Source organism: Bos javanicus, chromosome 4, assembly GCF_032452875.1.
Source record: "Bos javanicus breed banteng chromosome 4, ARS-OSU_banteng_1.0, whole genome shotgun sequence".
Classification (NCBI taxonomy): Eukaryota; Metazoa; Chordata; class Mammalia; order Artiodactyla; family Bovidae; genus Bos; species Bos javanicus.
The window spans coordinates 58,905,345-58,925,189 of record NC_083871.1 but is presented as its reverse complement, the minus strand read 5'-3'; positions in this window follow the sequence as shown (position 1 = coordinate 58,925,189).

The following is a 19,845-nucleotide window of genomic DNA, read 5'->3' as shown; positions in this document are numbered from 1 at the left end:
TCAGTTTTATTTATTTTCCTACTTGCTTTTGGTTTTTTTGGTAATGTCACAACATGAATCCTGGGATCCTCTATGCTTTATAACACCTAAACTGAAATACATCTCATTTCAGCTCTATAATATTCTCTTGCCTCATTTTTATTTTACAAACTTGTATTTTTTTTTTTCAGTATTTTTCTTCTGCTCTAGAATGAAAGCACAAGGAGGACAGGGATCTTAGTCTCTGCTGCATATTTTACACTGAGAAAGTTTCCTGAACTATAGGGGTCTCTTGCATTGCACGCATATTCTTTACCATCTGAGCCACCAGGGAAGCCTAATTTACTTTGTAATCAGGAACATTTTTATTTTTTGCAAAATTTCCAGGCATATGACAAAGGTTAATATTTTTTTGATAGGCTGCAAATTTCTCACTCTTGCTTTTGATATATAGGTACACTCATGGGTACGAGTATATATGTATATATGTATGTGTATGTAATCTATATGATCTCTATACTTTATATAATCATTTATGTATTGGTTAGTATTTAGTCATAGTCTTTCATATTATTAATCTAGATCTTAAAAATTATTAATGTTTCTTTTTTCAGTATCTTGTGACACTATCAACACTATTAAATTTACTTTGCAATTTCAAATCACTTTTACTGTATAAACTTAGCTACTCTATTTCCTCAGTTCAGTCGTGTCCGACTCTTTATGACCCCATGGACTGCAGCACCCCAGGCTTCCCTGTCCATTACCAACTCCCAGAGCCTACTCAAAAATGTCTATCAAAAAAAAAAAAAGTCTATCGAGTGGGTGATGCCATCCAACCATTTCATCCTCTGTTGTCCCCTTTTCCTCCTGCATTTAATCTTTCCCAGCATTAGGGTCTTTTCCAAAGAGTCAGTTCTTTGCATCAGGTCTTTTTGCCTTTTCATACTGTTCATGGGGTTCTAAAGGCAAGAATACTGAAGTAGTTTGCCATTTCCTTCTCCAGTGGACTACGTCTTGTTAGAACTCTCCACCATGACCTGTCTATCTTGGGTGGCCCTACACGGCATGGCTCATAGTCTCATTGAAGAGTCTCCAGCGGAGACTCTGGCAGTGGCCTGCTACAGGGGGCACTGAGTACTCTATTTCCTAAAGCACACAAATATATGAGAAAAACATCTAGTCTATAAATTGTGTCTTTTATCATTATGTAATGTTCCATTTATGCTGCTCAGTTGTTCAATGCTTTTGTCCTTAAAAATAAAATATGAATGTAATTAATGATGTCACTTACTTAAAAAAATTTTTTTTTATTTCTCTACTATCTGCTTACCTATCCTTTTATTTCTAACTTTATCACTGTTTTAATGTGTTCATCTTTCTTTAATGAACTTTTTCTATTTTCACAGTATATGAGTTTTAACAGAAAAATGTAGATTATTCACATTTTGTATAACAATAGATTTTATTTCTCGATCTTATTTTATGTTTACTATTCATTTACTTTATTAGTTCTTTTTTTTTCTTTTCCTTTTTCTAATATTCCCTAGTTTTATTGAGTCATTACACAACCTCCTTTCCCTCCTGTTACTCTGGAAACATTCTTCCCAAGATGGTTACTTTCTTATTCCAAGGACTCATTAAGGAATACATGTCTCTCTACTCTTACATGAAAGAAAGATTAGAACGGTTTTCCCCACTCACAGCTTTGTTCCCAATTTACTTTTCTTACTCAATAAGATGAGGTTTGGGGTATCAGTACTTCCTGCAACCCACTCCAACCCAATGTCTGAAAAGATCTTTGCTGGCTCTTCTTTCTTTTGCCTCTTCTCTCATCCCTGATTCTTTGTTTCACTGGGACAGTTTAGCACTTTTCACTGCAGACTCTTATTAGGATTGCTTTGACAATATCTCCTCTACTTTCAGAATCTTTATTTAGCTTCATTAATGTTTCTTCCCCTCTCTATCTCCTATTCTCCTAAGGCCACTGTTGTGATTCATTCATCATTCTAGTGGAATTCTTGCTCAATTTTCTTCAGATGGACTGTGTGGATCTTATATACGCTGAGTCTTTGCTTATCAACTAATATCTTTCTTTCCCCTTGACAGGTAAATTATATCTCATCCACATGTAGGATTCTTGAGTTGAAGTCCATTTCTTTCACTAGTCAGCAGAAGTTATTACACTGTGCTTTTAGCTTCCAGTATTAAAGATAAGAAGTTCAATGAAAGTCTGACTTTTTTTTTTCCTTGTATGTTACTTTTTCCTTTCTGTTTAGAGCCTTGTAAGAATGTTCTCTTTATTTTATGAATCAGAAACATCACTAGAATATATCTAAATAGGTCTTTTTATATCAATCTTGCCTGGAACCTATTAAGTTCTTTTAATGAACAAACTAAAAATCATTCTTCAAACTAGGGAAAATTTCCTTTGTCATTTCTTTAATTATTATAATTCCTCCATGTATTCATTCTTCTCCTTCCAAATTTCTATCATCCAACATTCTCCCAAGTCTCTAATCTTTTCCTTCAATGTTTCAATGTCTTTGCATTTCCATTCTGAAACTTTAGTTATTTCTTCTATTTTATCTTCCAGGCCACTAAACTGGTTCTCAGTAGTGATCACCCTATTCTTCAAGATAATTTCTCAATGAAACACTATGGAATATTGAACATTTATACGTAAGTTGAAACAACAGTATAATTACATACTTCTCTTCCCACTTCCCATGTACTCACCACCTAGTTTCAACTATCACCCAGCACATGGCCAGTGTTGTTTCATGGAAACCCATATGCACTATCCTCCTAACCCTACTGGACTATTTTATAACAAATCCCAGACATTGTACCCTTTCATCCCTAAATACATAAGGATCTAAGGTTTTTGTTTTTTGGGGGGCCACACCCTGCAGCATGTGAATTTTAGTTCCCTAACCAGGGATCTAACCATGGCCCCTATATTGGAAGCATGGAGTTCTAACCACTGGATCACCAGAGAAATCCCTCATCTTATATGTCCAATTATTTTTGGTTAAAATTCTTACTGTCTCCATGATTCCTATTTCAACAGGAGGCCTCTGTCCTGGGTGTTCTCTTTTTCATTTGTATACAAAAGTTTCTAGGCACCTGAACTCAAGATGCTACAATGCTTTACATTGTAGGCATTGGGTGTAATCAGCGTTCTTAACTGCAGGCTGGAGAAGACTCTTCAGAGTCCCATGGACTGCAAGGAGATCCAACCAGTCCATTCTGAAGGAGATCAGCCCTGGGTGTTCTTTGGAAGGACTGATGCTAAAGCTGAAACTCCAGTACTTTGGCCACCTCATGCGAAGAGTTGACTCATTGGAAAAGACTCCGATGCTGGGAGGGATTGGGGGCAGGAGGAGAAGGGGACGACAGAGGATGAGATGGCTGGATGGCATCACTGACTCGATGGACGTGAGTCTGGGTGAACTCCGGGAGTTGGTGATGGACAGGGAGGCCTGGTGTGCTGCGATTCATGGGGTCGCAAAGAGTCGGACACGACTGAGTGATTGAACTGAACTGAAGACAACAGAAGTAACAAAGCTTCATTATCTGCTTTCCTTCCTCTTTCCTTTTCTTTCACCTCTCTGCTCCTGCAGACTGGCAATCTGACAGCTGGTAAACCATCAGTCTCTTACAGTGGCAAGAGAAAGACACTGCTCCTCTATTCTCTCTTCAGCTGTGAATCTGTGGTCTGCATGCCGCAGGACAGGGATGGATTAAAGCTACCTGTCTTCTGTAAACCCTTACTGTCCAAGGAGACTAGCAAAGTCTTCCTCCCACGACCCTTTATGCAAGATAGTGCTGCCCCTCCTCTCAGGGGTCAGTGGATCTCCATGGGCCAAATTGTTCCAATAACCACAGTCTTGATTCTTGCCACAGAGCTCTCTACTACCAATCCAGAGTTTCAGATCAGATCAATTGCTCAGTCGTGTCCGACTCTTTGCGATCCCATGAATTGCAGCATGCCAGGCCTCCCTGTCCATCACCAACTCCCGGAGTTCACTCAGACACACGTCCATCAAGTCAGTGATGCCATCCAGCCATCTCATCCTCTGTCGTCCCCTTCTCCTCCTGCCCCCAATCCCTCCCAGCATCAGAGTCTTTTCCAATGAGTCAACTCCTCGCATGAGGTGGCCAAAGTACTGGAGTTTCAGCTTCAGCATCATTCCTTCCAAAGAAATCCCAGGGCTGATCTCCTTCAGAATGGACTGGTTGGATCTCCTTGCAGTCCAAGGGACTCTCAAGAGTCTTCTCCAACACCACAGTTCCAATGCATCTATTCTTTGGTGCTCAGCCTTCCTCACAGTACAACTCTCACATCCTTACATGACCACAGGAAAAACCATAGCCTTGACTAGACGGACCTTTGTTGGCAAAGTCATGTCTCTGCTTTTGAATATGCTATCTAGGTTGGTCATAACTTTCCTTCCAAGGAGTAAGCGTCTTTTAATTTCATGGCTGCAGTCACCATCTGTAGTGATTTTGGAGCCCAGAAAAATAAAGTCTGACACTGTTTCCACTGTTTCCCCATCTATTTCCCATGAAGTGGTGGGACCAGATGCCATGATCTTCGTTTTCTGAATGTTGAGCTTTAAGCCAACTTTTTCACTCTCCACTTTCACTTTCATCAAGAGGCTTTTGAGTTCCTCTTCACTTTCTGCCATAAGGGTGGTGTCATCTGCATATCTGAGGTTATTGATATTTCTCCCGGCATTCTTGATTCCAGTTTGTTTCTTCCAGTCCAGTGTTTCTCATCAGTCCCAAATGGGGAATGAAGTCCTAAGCCCTCAGTTTCATCCCTTTCTGAAAACCAGGGAGGCCACTGCTCTCACAAACTTGTCAGACTCCACCTGCTTGTAGGCACTGGTAGCTGTGCACGTGGATGAACTGTAATTCACACTGGAGGAAGAGGGAATGCTGATGAGTCACCATCCCCACAGAACCACTCCCTCTTCACCTTCTACTCACAATACTTTTTTTTTTCTCACACTATATGTCATTTTAAGGAATTTGAATCTTACCAAATGCTCTGTACCTAAAAATCTGAACTTAAGCAAACGTTACCAATACTGTAACAAGTCAACATCCTATACACCTTTCCTAAGCAGATTATCATCTCTTGTAGAAAAGATAATAAAGTATAAAGGGAAAGAAATTTAATGAAGTTGTTCTGACATCTGTTTCTAAGAAAACTTATAATGTCTAAACGGAAGTTTTTGTATTTTTGTATGGCTGATCACTAGTCTATGAGCCCCACAGGAAGACAACTTGGTTCAACACTAGAAAGACTTTAGTATTAGAAAACTATAGTATAATGAAATCAGGCAGTCTTTGTACTTACAAGTATATTAAAGATCATATTAAAGGTCATATGGACACACATGCGTAAACATTCTAACTCCTCTTTCATACTAAAAGACCCATGTGATTTTTCTGAAGGTAACTGATGCACATTTCCCCAGGCCACCAACATGTGTTTTACAATGTACCCAAGAAAATATCATTTTCTCTGAACATGGACTTGTTCAATTTTGTTGTCTGTCATACTTTGTTAAAAATTTGTGGTGAAATAACACCACAGGTGTTCAAATATACAAAAGAATCCATCAAAATTAGAACTAGCATAAACAAATATAATACATAGATGAGGTAAATCTATGCTTTAAGAAAAAACATTCTATAGAAGTATTGTGCAGAGAAGGCAATGGCACCCCACTCCAGTACTCTTGCCTGGAGAATCCCATGGACAGAGGAGCCTGGTGGGCTGCAATCTGTGGGGTCGGACACAACTGAGCGACTTCACTTTCACTTTTCATTTTCTTGCATTGAAGAAGGAAATGGCAACCCACTCCAGTACTCTTGCCTGGACAATCCCAGGGATGGGGGAGCCTGGAGGGCTGCCATCTATGGGGTCGTACAGAGTCGGACACAACTGAAGCAACTTAGCAGCAGCAGCAGCAGAAGTATTGTGGGCATTTTTTATAAGTACAAAAGTAGATGGATGACACTATGTACTTGCTAGTATTTGAAATTGAGGTACCTAAATGAGCACAGAAAAATCTGTGTCTACTCACTTAAATTTTTAAAATGCAGCATCTCAGGGAATTTATTATAGAATTAGATTGATCTGTATACCAGAATCAGTACACAATACATATGGGGAGGTACATCAAACTCTACATTTCTTCTTTGGCTTTGCCAAAGAAATGAAGTCCATATTATTTTTAAATATGGAATTAACTGCATGTGAGACCACAACAAAATCAGAAACAGAAACAAGCAAGACACATGTATTAAAGTGAACTGAAATGCAAAGAAAGAACCATTCCCTGAGTTAGGAAGGCACAGCAGGTTCTTTTGGAAACAGAATGATGGCTGGAGACAACTGTGTGTGTGATTGGCATCTAATATCAGCCATTATTTTGTCATATCTATTTTATCAGTGAGTGCAAAGTCTCATAATTTTGAATGAAATTGACCAAAGTTATTCTCAGAGTTCTCTATCAAAACTCTTATACAATATACTTGCTAAATTACAAGTCATCTTTTCAATACCTCTTCTACAATAGTCTGGTACCCATTTCAGTTACTTCCAGTAAACTAATCTTATGACTTTACAGTTGAATTCTGAAGATTTAAAAACTATATATGGCAGAATACACATTTACTTTAAAAAGAAAATAATCTCACATCAAAAATATCCATTATATATGCTTAATAGGTAAAGGCTAAATAAATATGGTTACTACTTTAATAAATAATCTTAAACACAGAATAAGCCACCATTTGTGTTAAATACATTTTTAGAACTCTAAGAACTCTTCAATATAAATGAAATATTGTCATCAAAAGATATAAATCAATATTGAAATAATCAAGCTTTGTTCTAGAACCAGAGATGGATAATATGTCCAAAAAGCATCTGAAATTCAGTTGAAAAAACAAAAACATAAAACCTGCATGTCATTCCTGGATACCTTATGGAGCACAGGGTTATTTTATCCCATAACCTAGAGGATCTGTACTAGTATTTCAGACCATGGCCAATCTGAGAGATAGTTAATTTTTTCTCACCTATCTGGGAAAGTCAGGTAGAGTGAAGAAAAGAAAGAATCCTTATGTCTCTAAGCTGCTGAACCAGTGCCTCCAATTGCCCAAAAAAGAGGGACATAAAGAACAAAAGATTATGGCTGCTAGGCATGATTTTTTTTTTCCACTATGGCCTCAGGGGTCATGTATAAGCCAACTGCAAAACTTAACAAAGATTCTCATTTAAAAACAAAAATTGCATCAAAGGACCTAAACAGAAATTTTAAAATAATCTAAAGGATGACCGTGCACTCAGTAATGTGTGACTCTTTGCAAATCCAAGGACTGTAGTGCACCAGACTCCTCTGTCCATGCAATTCCCTAGGCTAGAATACTAGAGTGGACAGCCATTCCCTTCTCCTCTGGAGAAGGGAATGAACCAGGGACTGTACCTGGGTCTCCTGCATTGGCAGGCAGATTCTTCATCACTGAGCCAACAGGGAAGCCCCAATCCAAAGGGCAGAACAACACAAATTAAACATGCTTAAATTCATTTTAATTATATAAATTAAAAATTATAAAATATTGCTTTTTTTCTTTCAGATTAGCAAATATAAAAAGACTGAAAATCAGATCAGATCAGATCAGTTGCTCAGCCGTGTCAGACTCTTTGCGACCCCACAAATCGCAGCACGCCAGGCCTCCCTGCCCATCACAAACTCCTGGAGTTCACTCAGACTCATGTCCATCAAGTCAGTGATGCCATCCAGCCATCTCATCCTCTGTCATTCCCTTCTCCTCCTGCCCCCAATCCCTCCCAGCATCAGAGTCTTTTCCAATGAGTCAACTCTTCACATGAGGTGGCCAAAGTACTGGAGTTTCAGCTTCAGCATCATTCCTTCCAAAGAAATCCCAGGGCTGATCTCCTTCAGAATGGACTGGTTGGATCTCCTTGCAGTCCAAGGGACTCTCAAGAGTCTTCTCCAACACTACAGTGCAAAAGCATCAATTCTTCAGCGCTCAGCCTTCTTCACAGTCCAACTCTCACATCCATACATGACCACAGGAAAAACCATAGCCTTGACTAGACGGACCTTTGTTGGCAAAGTCATGTCTCTGCTTTTGAATATGCTATCTAGGTTGGTCATAACTTTCCTTCCAAGGAGTAAGCGTCTTTTAATTTCATGGCTGCAGTCACCATCTGTAGTGATTTTGGAGCCCAGAAAAATAAAGTCTGACACTGTTTCCACTGTTTCCCCATCTATTTCCCATGAAGTGGTGGGACCAGATGCCATGATCTTCGTTTTCTGAATGTTGAGCTTTAAGCCAACTTTTTCACTCTCCACTTGCACTTTCATCAAGAGGCTTTTGAGTTCCTCTTCACTTTCTGCCATAAGGGTGGTGTCATCTGCATATCTGAGGTTATTGATATTTCTCTCGGCAATCTTGATTCCAGCTTGTGTTTCTTCCAGTCCAGTGTTTCTCATGATGTACTCTGCATATAAGTTAAATAAACAGGGTGACAATATACAGCCTTGACGTACTCCTTTTCCTATTTGGAACCAGTCTGTTGTTCCATGTCCAGTTCTAACTGTTGCTTCCTGACCTGCATACAAATTTCTCAAGAGGCAGATCAGGTGGTCTGGTATTCCCATCTCTTTCAGAATTTTCCACAGGTTATTGTGATCCACACAGTCAAAGGCTTTGGCATAGTCAATAAAGCAGAAATAGATGTTTTTCTGGAACTCTCTTGCTTTTTCTATGATCCAGTGGATGTCGTCAATTTGGTCTCTGGTTCCTCTACCTTTTCTAAAACCAGCTTGAACATCAGGAAGTTCACGGTTGACATATTGCTGAAGCCTGGCTTGGATAATTTTGAGCATTACCTTACTAGCGTGTGAAAATATACAGCACTAAATGGCAACTCACTCCAGTATTTTTGTCTGGGAAATCCCATGGACAGAGGAGCCTGGTGGGTTACAGACCATGAAGTCACAAAGAGTTGGACACAACTGAGCGACTAACACTATAGAGAGCACAAAGATCTATCCAACATAGTGTCAGTAGGAAAGGGTGACTCTTATTCTGGAAATTCTACCACTAAGACTGTACCTTCAGAAGACACACAGTAAGAGTTCAAGAAACATAAATGTTCACAGGAGCATTTTTTAATGTCAGAAGTTTGGAAACAATCTGAATTTCTGTTAGGAACTTAATTATCCTGAGTTATGTAAGCTCCATTGAAGAATGATCATGAATATCAATGTTCATTTGAGCCTCTGCATTTACTGCTCCCCATAAACCTATGTGCTCCCCAATATGTCCAGGGGCTCTCCATATTTCCCAATGTCCTTTCAGTTAAGCCAAGGAGTATGACTAATTATGGATAATGTTGTTGAGCATAAGTCATTCGTGGCATGTCCATATTAAAGCATTTATGAGCCAGTGTGTGAACACCCAACACCCCTGTGCCTGACCTAGAAACTATATATTCTAAACAGCATGTTTGCAAGATAACTGTTTTCTGAATTATTGAGTCACTACTTGGAAAATAGCTAGTGGACCCACAACAGACTTTGTGAGAATAAGAAAAAATTTTAAATTGTTGTTAGGAAAATTTGGAATATATTAATTACCACCATAGAGACTAGACTAATCTGACTAATAAAAACATTTATGGCCAAAAAAAGGGATACTGTTATTAAAAACAAACAAACAAACAAACAAACACTGAAATTTATGACACTGGCTCATCAAGCTATCATTAGAGAGCTATTCACTTGACAACCTGAATAGTTGTCATGTGAATCTCGGTAGTGAGAAAACTGTCTCCAGAGAGCAGGGAAATACAGATTCATGCTGTGCTGCAGCAAAACATTTGATAAAACTGAAGACTTGATAACTGGAAAGAAGCTATATATCTAATGAACTTGTAGCTCTGGGCTGATGATTATGATGATTAAATGAACTTAATAGTGTGTGTTAATTGCTAATTGATTGTGTACGGCAAGCTATTACAAGAGAACAATGAGTTCAGACAGTAAAGTCACAAGAAAAAATAAAAGATAACTTGGGGTCTTGGAGACTTGGAAAAGCATTTCTTCTAGACACCACATATTTGGAAATAAAATTAAAGATGGTTGTGATTGATATGATGACCTGGGTTCAGCACTAAATTGGAAAGGAAGGTTGTGCCCCTGAAGCTCTGCCTTCATGTTTTTTTGTCAATTTGTAAGAATAGCAACAAATGGACAAATCATAGGGGTATCAGTAACATTCAAGAATGTGGCTATTATACTCCTGAACCCTACTCAAAGGACCTGGTCAGAGACGTGCCAATGGAGACACAGTGGAAAGTCTTATCAGTGGATAACCATAAAACTAAACAGACATTTCAGTAGGAGCAAGATGAAGAGCTCAAGGCGGTAGAAGGAGAATTTCCAAATCAGAGCTACCCAGAAAAAGTCTGGAGAGTTAATGATTTTATGGTAGCCAGATACTAGAGAAAGCCACTGGATCATTCAGTGTGTTCCCAAGCAAAATTCTGTTATGTTCATTAACAGCAAAGTGCTGATAGAGATACTCTATTTTAAAAGTATAAACACTGTTTAATCTGAGTATTAGACCTCTTCCTTCAAGAAAAAGTACCCTGTGAATATGACTGAAATATAATTTAGAATAAATGTTTAAAAAGAAAAAAAAAATTCTAGTGAGCTAACTGGAAACTCAACACTTGATTTCAAAAGTGACAAAATATATATTGGAACAAATCCTGGAACTCTGCACACTACTTTTATCATCTGTTGTCCTTCTGTTAAGATTCTGGTAAATGGAGTATTCAAAGAAGTCATTATGAAGAAAGAAATTAAAAGAATCCCCTTCCTTCTATGAGCTTGCTGTTATTGGCAGCATTGTCTCAGCAATGTCTCACCTCAGCATTTGATAACGGTCTCTCAGTTCAGTTCAGTCACTCAGTCATGTCCGACTCTTTGTGACCCCATGAATCGCAGCATGCCAGGCCTCCCTGTCCATCACCAACTTCCGGAGTTCACTCAGACACACGTCCATTGATCAGCGATGCCATCCAGCCATCTCATCCTCTGTCTTCCCCTTCTCCTCCTGCCCCCAATCCCTCCCAGCATCAGAGTCTTTTCCAATGAGTCAACTCTTCACATGAGGTGGCCAAAGTACTGGAGTTTCAGCTTTAGCATCATTCCTTCCAAAGAAATCCCAGGGCTGATCTTCTTCAGAATGGACTGGTTGGATCTCCTTGCAGTCCAAGGGACTCTCAAGAGTCTTCTCCAACACCACAGTTCAAAAGCATCAATTCTTCAGTGCTCAGCCTTCTTCACAGTCCAACTCTCACATCCATACATGACTACTGGAAAAACCATAGCCTTGACTAGATGGACCTTTGTTGGCAAAGTCATGTCTCTGCTTTTTAATATGCTATGTAGGTTGGTCATAACTTTCCTTCCAAGGAGTAAGCCTCTTTTAATTTCATGGCTGCAGTCACCATCTGCAGTGATTTTGGAGCCCAGAAAAATAAAGTCTGACATTGTTTCCACATCTATTTCCCATGAAGTGATGGGACCAGATGCCATGATCTTAGTTTTCTGAATGTTGAGCTTTAAGCCAACTTTTTCACTCTCCACTTGCACTTTCATCAAGAGGCTTTTGAGTTCCTCTTCACCTTCTGTCATAAGGGTGGTGTCATCTGCATATCTGAGGTTATTGATATTTCTCCTGGAAATCTTGATTCCAGCTTGTGTTTCTTCCATCCAGCGTTTCTCATGATGTACTCTCCATATAAGTTAAATAAGCAGAGTGACAATATACAGCCTTGACGTACTCCTTTTCCTATTTGGAACCAGTCTGTTGTTCCATGTCCAGTTCTAACTGTTGCTTCCTGACCTGCATACAGATTTCTCAAGAGGCAGGTCAGGTGGTCTAGTATTCCCATCTCTTTCAGAATTTTCCACAGTTTTTGGGATCCACACAGTCAAAGGCTTTGGCATAGTCAATAAAGCAGAAATAGATGCTTTTCTGGAACTCTCTTGCTTTTTCCATGATCCAGCGGATGTTGGCAATTTGATCTCTGGTTCCTCTGCCTCTAGTATCTTTCAGAACCAGCTTCACTGTACCCTCTCAATGGTTACCAGAAGAACCAAACTGCACCCGTCCCCAGAAAATAAATTCTAGATCCATAAATTGCCTCCTCCAAGCTCCTGGTGAGGTACTAACAGCAGCCAAGTTGTGCCCCTTTTTAAGAGGCTAAAATCTTAACCTTGTTGATTCTCATCTCTGAGCTTCCAAGTTTGATAATGCCAAGCAACCATTTCTCTTTAATCCTTCTAACCCATGGGTAACAACAACTTCTGTAGTTTTTACCTATGTGTTTCTTTAAATTTTTGCTGCTTAATGTTTCTATTACTGCAACACTGGCTAACCAATTCCCTGTATTTAACTCTCTTTTGAGATACTTAGTATGGTTTCTATTATATTTTCTGAACTCTGAATGATACAGTGCATGGTACTGAAAGAGGTCCTAGGAAGCAAGCCCTTAAAATAGATATTTTGGACAATTATTTTTTACCTTGGTTGTGAAAACAGAGCTGAGTCCCTTTTTAATACAACAGGATGCTGGAAATCCATGACGTTCTATGGTATTCACAACTAATTAAAAGATCATCTGTGACTAATTGCAAAGGTCTGTTATTACAAGTGCTTTAAGATACTAAGGGGTGCCACATGTTTCTGTCATGTAATTATTATTTAAAAACACTAGTGAGGAAGAGATAACTCTTCACTGCAAAGTCTGCCGAAAGAAATGGCAAGCTTGGGATTTGAAAATCCTGAGTTCAAAGCAAAAGATGATTTATCAGGATATTAATGGAACAAATGGCAATACTTCCAGTGAGAAAATAAATTGTAATTACTGAAATATGCCCAAGGATGAAATTGTGATGTGAATGTTTTGAAAATGAGTTGGGAGGAATTATTTATTTTACCAATACATAATTGATCATGGTGTCTTTAGAAGTGAAATAAATGGGCATCCCTATAAATAGCACTTGTTACAATCTGAATGTTTGTGTCTCCCCAATATTCATATGTTTAAACCCTAATCTCCAATGTGATGATACTAGGAGATAGGGGCTTTGGTGATTAGATCAAGAAGGTGGAACCCTCATGAATAACATTAATGTACTTATAAAGGAGGCCCAAATCTTTGAACTGGAGGAAGGACTTTACATGAACTCTATCTTGCTAGCACCCTGATCCTGGACTTCCAGCCTCCAGAACTGTGAGCATGAAATTTACATTGTTTATAAGCTACCCATCTATGGGACTTTTTTTGTTTTTGTTTTTTAATACAGCCTCAACAAACTAAGACATGGCTTCATCTATATAACAGAAAATACAGCTAGATCTGGTTGCCAAAACCAAACTTGAGTCACCACAACTGAAGTCATAGCTATTTACCTAGTTCATAGATTTAAGGCTGGTCACACACCTAAAGGTCTTGATAGATGGGGAGGCTAGTTTCCCTTAAGGAATGACCTTAAGTAACTGCAATATATACTATTGGGCTTCCTAGGTGGCTCAGTGGTGAAGAATCTGCCTGCCAGTGCAGAAAACATAGGGGATGCAGGTTCCATCCCTGGGTCAGGAAGATCTCTGGAAAAAGAAATGGCAACCCACTCCAGTATTCTTGCCTGGAGAATCCTATGGACAGAGGAGCCTGGCAGTCTACAGTCTATGGAGTTGCAAAGACACGACTTAGCAAATAAGCACATGTATAGTATAAATCTCTTAGTCTGCCCAAAGGTGTTTACCACTATTTACTTTGGTGACTGGTACATAGGAAAGGTAAGAGATTCCTAGATCTTTAAAAATTTATTAAATACAGGCTCAGAACTGGTGTTTATCCCTGAAGGTCCAAAGTGCCACAATATTTTGCAAGTCAAAAGAGGGCATGTTGTGATAATTCGATAAATGGTGTTTTCATTCAAATCTGTATCACAATGAACTCAGTGGACCCAAAAACCCATACTGTGATTGTAGTCCCATTTGCTGGAGACATAACTTAAACAGATCTACTCAGCAAGTGGCAGAATCCACACATTGGCTTGCTACCTCATGGAATAAAAGCAGAGCAACGTGAAAGCCCCTAGAATTTCCTCTACAAGAGCAGTAAACCATTGCTATAGCACAACTAGGAATCTGGAAAGATAAGAGCCACCAGCAGAAAGCAGCTGCAAATAACTATGCACCATCATAAACTTAATCAGGTGGTCACACCACTTACAACTGCTATTCTAAAAGTATATTTGAACAGATCATCAAAGCCTCTGGTACCTGGCATAGAGCTGGTACAGGTGAGTTTCCTCTGAGTTCTTCTTCCAGAACCTGGGAGGTGGGGATGCATGAAAGCATCTAGGGCAGTAGAACAAGTGACACAGGGAGGAGTTCCAAGCATGTATAGGCTGACATCTGAGACACCTTTACGAGCTTCCCTCTGGTGCCGTGGCTCCCCACAGCAGGGCTGGGCATCTGAGGCCCCACGGTTTCCTGGGTCAAAGGGAGACTCCTTGCTGGGGAAGACACCGAGGCCACACTGCATCACATTCTGGCTCTCTCTCCAATTAGGACTATAACAAAATCCAGACTATGCCTTGTCAACTGGCGTTCTGCATTTTATTCCCCCCTCCTTTTTTTTGAAATACAGAAGAGCTGCCAGGGAAAATGATGTTGGTGTTCAAACAGTACTGCATCCATGACATAATGGCTTTAGTTTTCTCATTTCCAAATGTGTCGACATCGTTTTTCTTCTTTTTTCTTCCATCTGTTTATTGAAATGCATATTGTACTTTTAAGTTACAGATCCTCTTTTCTGCCACTCACCTAGAACTTCCCAGAAAAGCCTCCATTTCTTCTTTGATCCCGTTTCTTACAAGTAGCACAAAGTGAATATCTATGTTTTGAGGGTCACAGCTGACAAACTCCTGGTTGTTGGTCTTCCTGGCTAGACCATGGCAAGGTCAGTGAAGGTCACATGGGAAGAATCTTCAGAAGAAAGGGGGTGGCCACCAGACGGAATTGTGGTGGTAGCACGTGGCCAGGTGGTGGTGCCCAAGTGCACCATGGCCCGACCCGCAGTAAGAGTGAGTGGGCGCACTCTCACCCGCAGGGATAGTGGGTGCACTGACTTCATGTCCTTTGTGGGTTCTGCTGGTAGGCTTCCTGACCCTTATCCTAGCCTCAGTCACCGCCCTTGCCAGACCCAAGCAAGCAAGGCCCGAGAGAGAGGCCCAGAGCACCTCTGCTTAACTGGTATGCAGCTATTGTTTGATTTTCCCTTCAGGTCAGGAAACCTGAATGGGGAGTCTGCTTTTACCTAACAGGCTCGAACGTTGTTTAGAGTCAAATTAACTCTCCAGTTCTCTACCAAACTCTAGTCTGACTAGGTTTGTATCACAATCAAATCCTACAGAATACATTTCTTCATTACATTAATGACATGAAAATCGGACCTGCTAAGTAGGAAGCAGAAATCACCTCAGTTGATTTAATAAAACATGTTAACAGGAAGTAGGAGAGAGAAAATGGATAAAATTCCAGGGGTTATTTACTTCACTGTTGTTTCTGGGATCTAGTATTTGGGATATTCTTTCCAAAGTGAAAGATCAATTACTATAATCCCACTTTTTGGTATCGAAAAAAAGGTACAGTGGTTAGAGGTCATCTGGATTCTTCAGAGCAACTACATATACCACTTCGGAATGTGCTAATCTCAGCAATTTACAGGATAACCCATAAGATTTGCAGTTTTGGTGGGATCTGCAATGGCACCCCACTCCAGTACTCTTGCCTGGCAAATCCCATGGACGGAGGGGACTGGTAGGCTGCAGTCCATGGGGTCGCTAAGAGTCGGACAGGACTGAGCGACTTCACTTTCACTTTTCACTTTCATGCATTGGAGAAGGAAATGGCAACCCACTCCAGTATTCTTGCCTGGAGAATCCCAGGGACGGCGGAGCCTTGGGGGCTGCCGTCTATGGGGTCGCACAGAGTCGGACACCACTGAAGCGACTTAGCAGCAGTAGCAGCAGCAGCATTTAGCACCGGCGGCTGCGGACGGCGCATTTACCGTGGGCAGCTACCCCACATCCGAGGTCAGGGGCAGAAGCTGGGAGGACCCCATGCCCGAGAGGAGGCGGCCAAGAGGAGTTACCCCATGTCTGAGGTCAGGGGCAAGCGGCCAAGAGTGCCAGGCTGTGACAGCACAGGAACTGCGGAGAGGAGCTACCCCGCATCCAAGGTTAGGGGCAGCGGCCAGAAGGAGCAACCCCACCTCCAAGGAGCGGTGGCTGCGTGGGCGCAGGAGAGCCTAGAGGAGCTATTCCACGTTCAAGGTCAGAAGGGGTGGCGGTGAGGAGATACCCCTCGGTAGGGAGCAATGGCTGTGCTTTGCTGGAGCAGCCGTGAAGAGATACCCATGTCCAAGGTAAGAGAAACCCAAGTTAAGACGATAGGTATTGCAAGAGGGCATCAGAGGGCAGACACACTGAAACCATACTCACAGAAAACTAGTCAATCTAATCACACTAGGACCACAGCCTTGTCTAACTCAATGAAACTAAGCCATGCCCGTGGGGCCACCCAAGACAGGCGGGTCATGGTGGAGATGTCTGACAGAATGTGGTCCACTGAAGAAGGGAATGGCAAATTAGTATTTTTGCCTTGAGAACCCCATGAACAGTATGAAAAGGCAAAATGATAGGATACTGAAAGAGGAACTCCCCAGGTCAGTAGGTGCCCAATATGCTACTGGAGATCAGTGGAGAAATAACTCCAGAAAGAATGAAGAGATGGAGCCAAAGCAAAAACAATACCCAGTTGTGGATGTGACTGGTGATAGAAGCAAGGTCTGATGCTGTAAAGAGCAATATTGCATAGGAACCTGGAATGTCAGGTCCATGAATCAAGGCAAATTAGAAATGGTCAAACAGGAGATAGCAAGAATGAACATGCACATTCTAGGAATCAGCGAACTAAAATGGACTGGAATGGGTGAATTTAACTCAGATGACCATTATATCTGCTATTGCGGGCAGGAATCCCTCAGAAGAAATGGAGTGGCCATCATAGTCAACAAAAGAGTCCGAAATGCAGTACTTGGATGCAATCTCAAAAACGACAGAATGATCTCTGTTCGTTTCCAAGGGAAACCATTCAATATCACAGTAATCCAAGTCTATGCCCCAACCAGTACTGCTGAAGAAGCTGAAGTTGAACGGTTCTATGAAGACCTCCAAGACCTTTTAGAACTAACACCCAAAAAAGATGTCCATTTCATAATAGGGGACTGGAATGCAAAGTAGGAAGTCAAGAAACACCTGGAGTAACACGCAAATTTGGCCTTGGAATACGGAATGAAGCAGGGCAAAGACTAATAGAGTTTTGCCAAGAAAATGCACTGGTCATAGCAAACACCGTCTTCCAACAACACAAGAGAAGACTCTATACATGGACATCACCAGATGGTCAACACCGAAATCAGATTGATTATATTCTCTGCAGCCAAAGATGGAGAAGCTCTATACAGTCAGCAAAAACAAGACCAGGAGCTGACTGTAGCTCAGATCCTGAACTCCTTATTGCCAAATTCAGACTTAAATTGAAGAAAGTAGGGAAAACCACCAGACCATTCAGGTATGACCTAAATCAAATCCCTTACAATTATACAGTGGAAGTGAGAAATAGATTTAAGGGACTAGATCTGATAGATAGAGTGCCTGATGAACTATGGAATGAGGTTCGTGACATTGTACAGGAGACAGGGATCAAGACCATACCCATGGAAAAGAAATGCAAAAAAGCAAAATGGCTGTCTGGGGAGGCCTTACAAATAGCTGTGAAAAGAAGAGAAGGGAAAAGCAAAGGAGAAAAGGAAAGATATGAGCATCTGAATGCAGAGTTCCAAAGAATAGCAAGAAGAGATAAGAAAGCCTTCTTCAGAGATCAATGCAAAGAAATAGAGGAAAACAACAGAATGGGAAAGACTAGAGGGCTCTACAAGAAAATCAGAGATACCAAAGGAATATTTCATGCAAAGATGGGCTCGATAAAGAACAGAAATGGTATGGACCTAACAGAAGCAGAAGATATTAAGAAGAGATGGCAAGAATACACAGAAGAACTGTACAAAAATAGCTTCACGACCCAGATAATCACGATGGTGTGATCATTGACCTAGAGCCAGACATCCTGGAATGTGAAGTCAAGTGGGCCTTAGAAAGCATCACTACGAACAAAGCTAGTGGAGGTGATGGAATTCCAGTTGAGCTATTCTAAATCCTGAAAGATGATGCTGTGAAAGTGCTGCACTCAATATGCCAGCAAATTTGGAAAACTCAGCAGTGGCCACAGGACTGGAAAAGGTCTGTTTTTATTCCAATCCCAAAGAAAGGCAATGCCAAAGAATGCTCAAACTACCACACAATTGCACTCATCTCACACACTAGTAAAGTAATGCTTAAAATTCTCCAAGCCAGGCTTCAGCAATACGTGAACTGTGAATTTCCAGATGCTCAAGCTGGTTTTAGAAAAGGCAGAGGAACCAGAGACCAAATTGCCAACATCCTCTGGATCATGGAAAAAGCAAGAGAGTTCCAGAAAAACATCTATTTCTGCTTTATTGACTATGCCAAAGCCTTTGACTGTGTGGATCACAATCAACTGTGGAAAATTCTGAAAGAGATGGGAATACCAGACCACCTGACCTGCCTCTTGAGAAATTTGTATGCAGGTCAGGAAGCACAGTTAGAACTGGACATGGAACAACAGACTGGTTCCAAATAGGAAAAGGAGTACGTCAAGGCTGTATATTGTCACCCTGCTTATTTAACTTATATGCAGAGTACATCATGAGAAACTCTGGACTGGATGAAGCACAAGCTGGAATCAAGATTGCCAGGAGAAATATCAATAACCTCAGATATGCAGATGACACCACCCTTATGACAGAAAGTAAAGAGGAACTAAAAAGCCTCTTGATGAAGGTGAAAGAGGAGAGTGAAAAGGTTGGCTTAAATCTCAATATTCAGAAAACTAAAATTATGGCATCCGGTCCCATCATGTCATAGGAAATAGATGGGGAAACAGTGTCAGACTTTATTTTTCTGGGCTCCAAAATCACTGCAGATGGTGATTGCAGCCATGAAATTAAAAGATGCTTACTCCTTGGAAGGAAAATTATGACCAACCTAGATAGCATATTGAAAAGCAGAGACATTACTTTGCCAACAAAGGTGCGTCTAGTCAAGGCTATGGTTTTTCCAGTGGTCATGTATGGATGTGAGAATTGTAGTATAAAGAAAGCTGAGTGCCGAAGAATTGATGCTTTTGAACTGCAGTGTTGGAGAAGACTCCTGAGAGTCCCTTGGACTGCAAGGAGATCCAACCAGTCCATTCTGAAGGAGATCAGCCCTGGGATTTCTTTGGAGGAATGATGCTAAAGCTGAAACTCCAGTACTTTGACCACCTCATGCGAAGAGTTGACTCATTGGAAAAGACTCTGATGCTGGGAGGGATTGGGGGCAGGAAGAGAAGGGGATGACAGAGGATGAGATGGCTGGATGGCATCACTGACTCGTTGGACCTGAGTCTGAGTGAACTCCAGGAGTCGGTGATGGACAGGGAGGCCTGGCGTGCTGCAATTCATGGGGTCGCAAAGAGTCGGACATGACTGAGTGGCTGAACTGAACTAAACTGAACTGAGAGGAAGAGAGGGGCATGAGG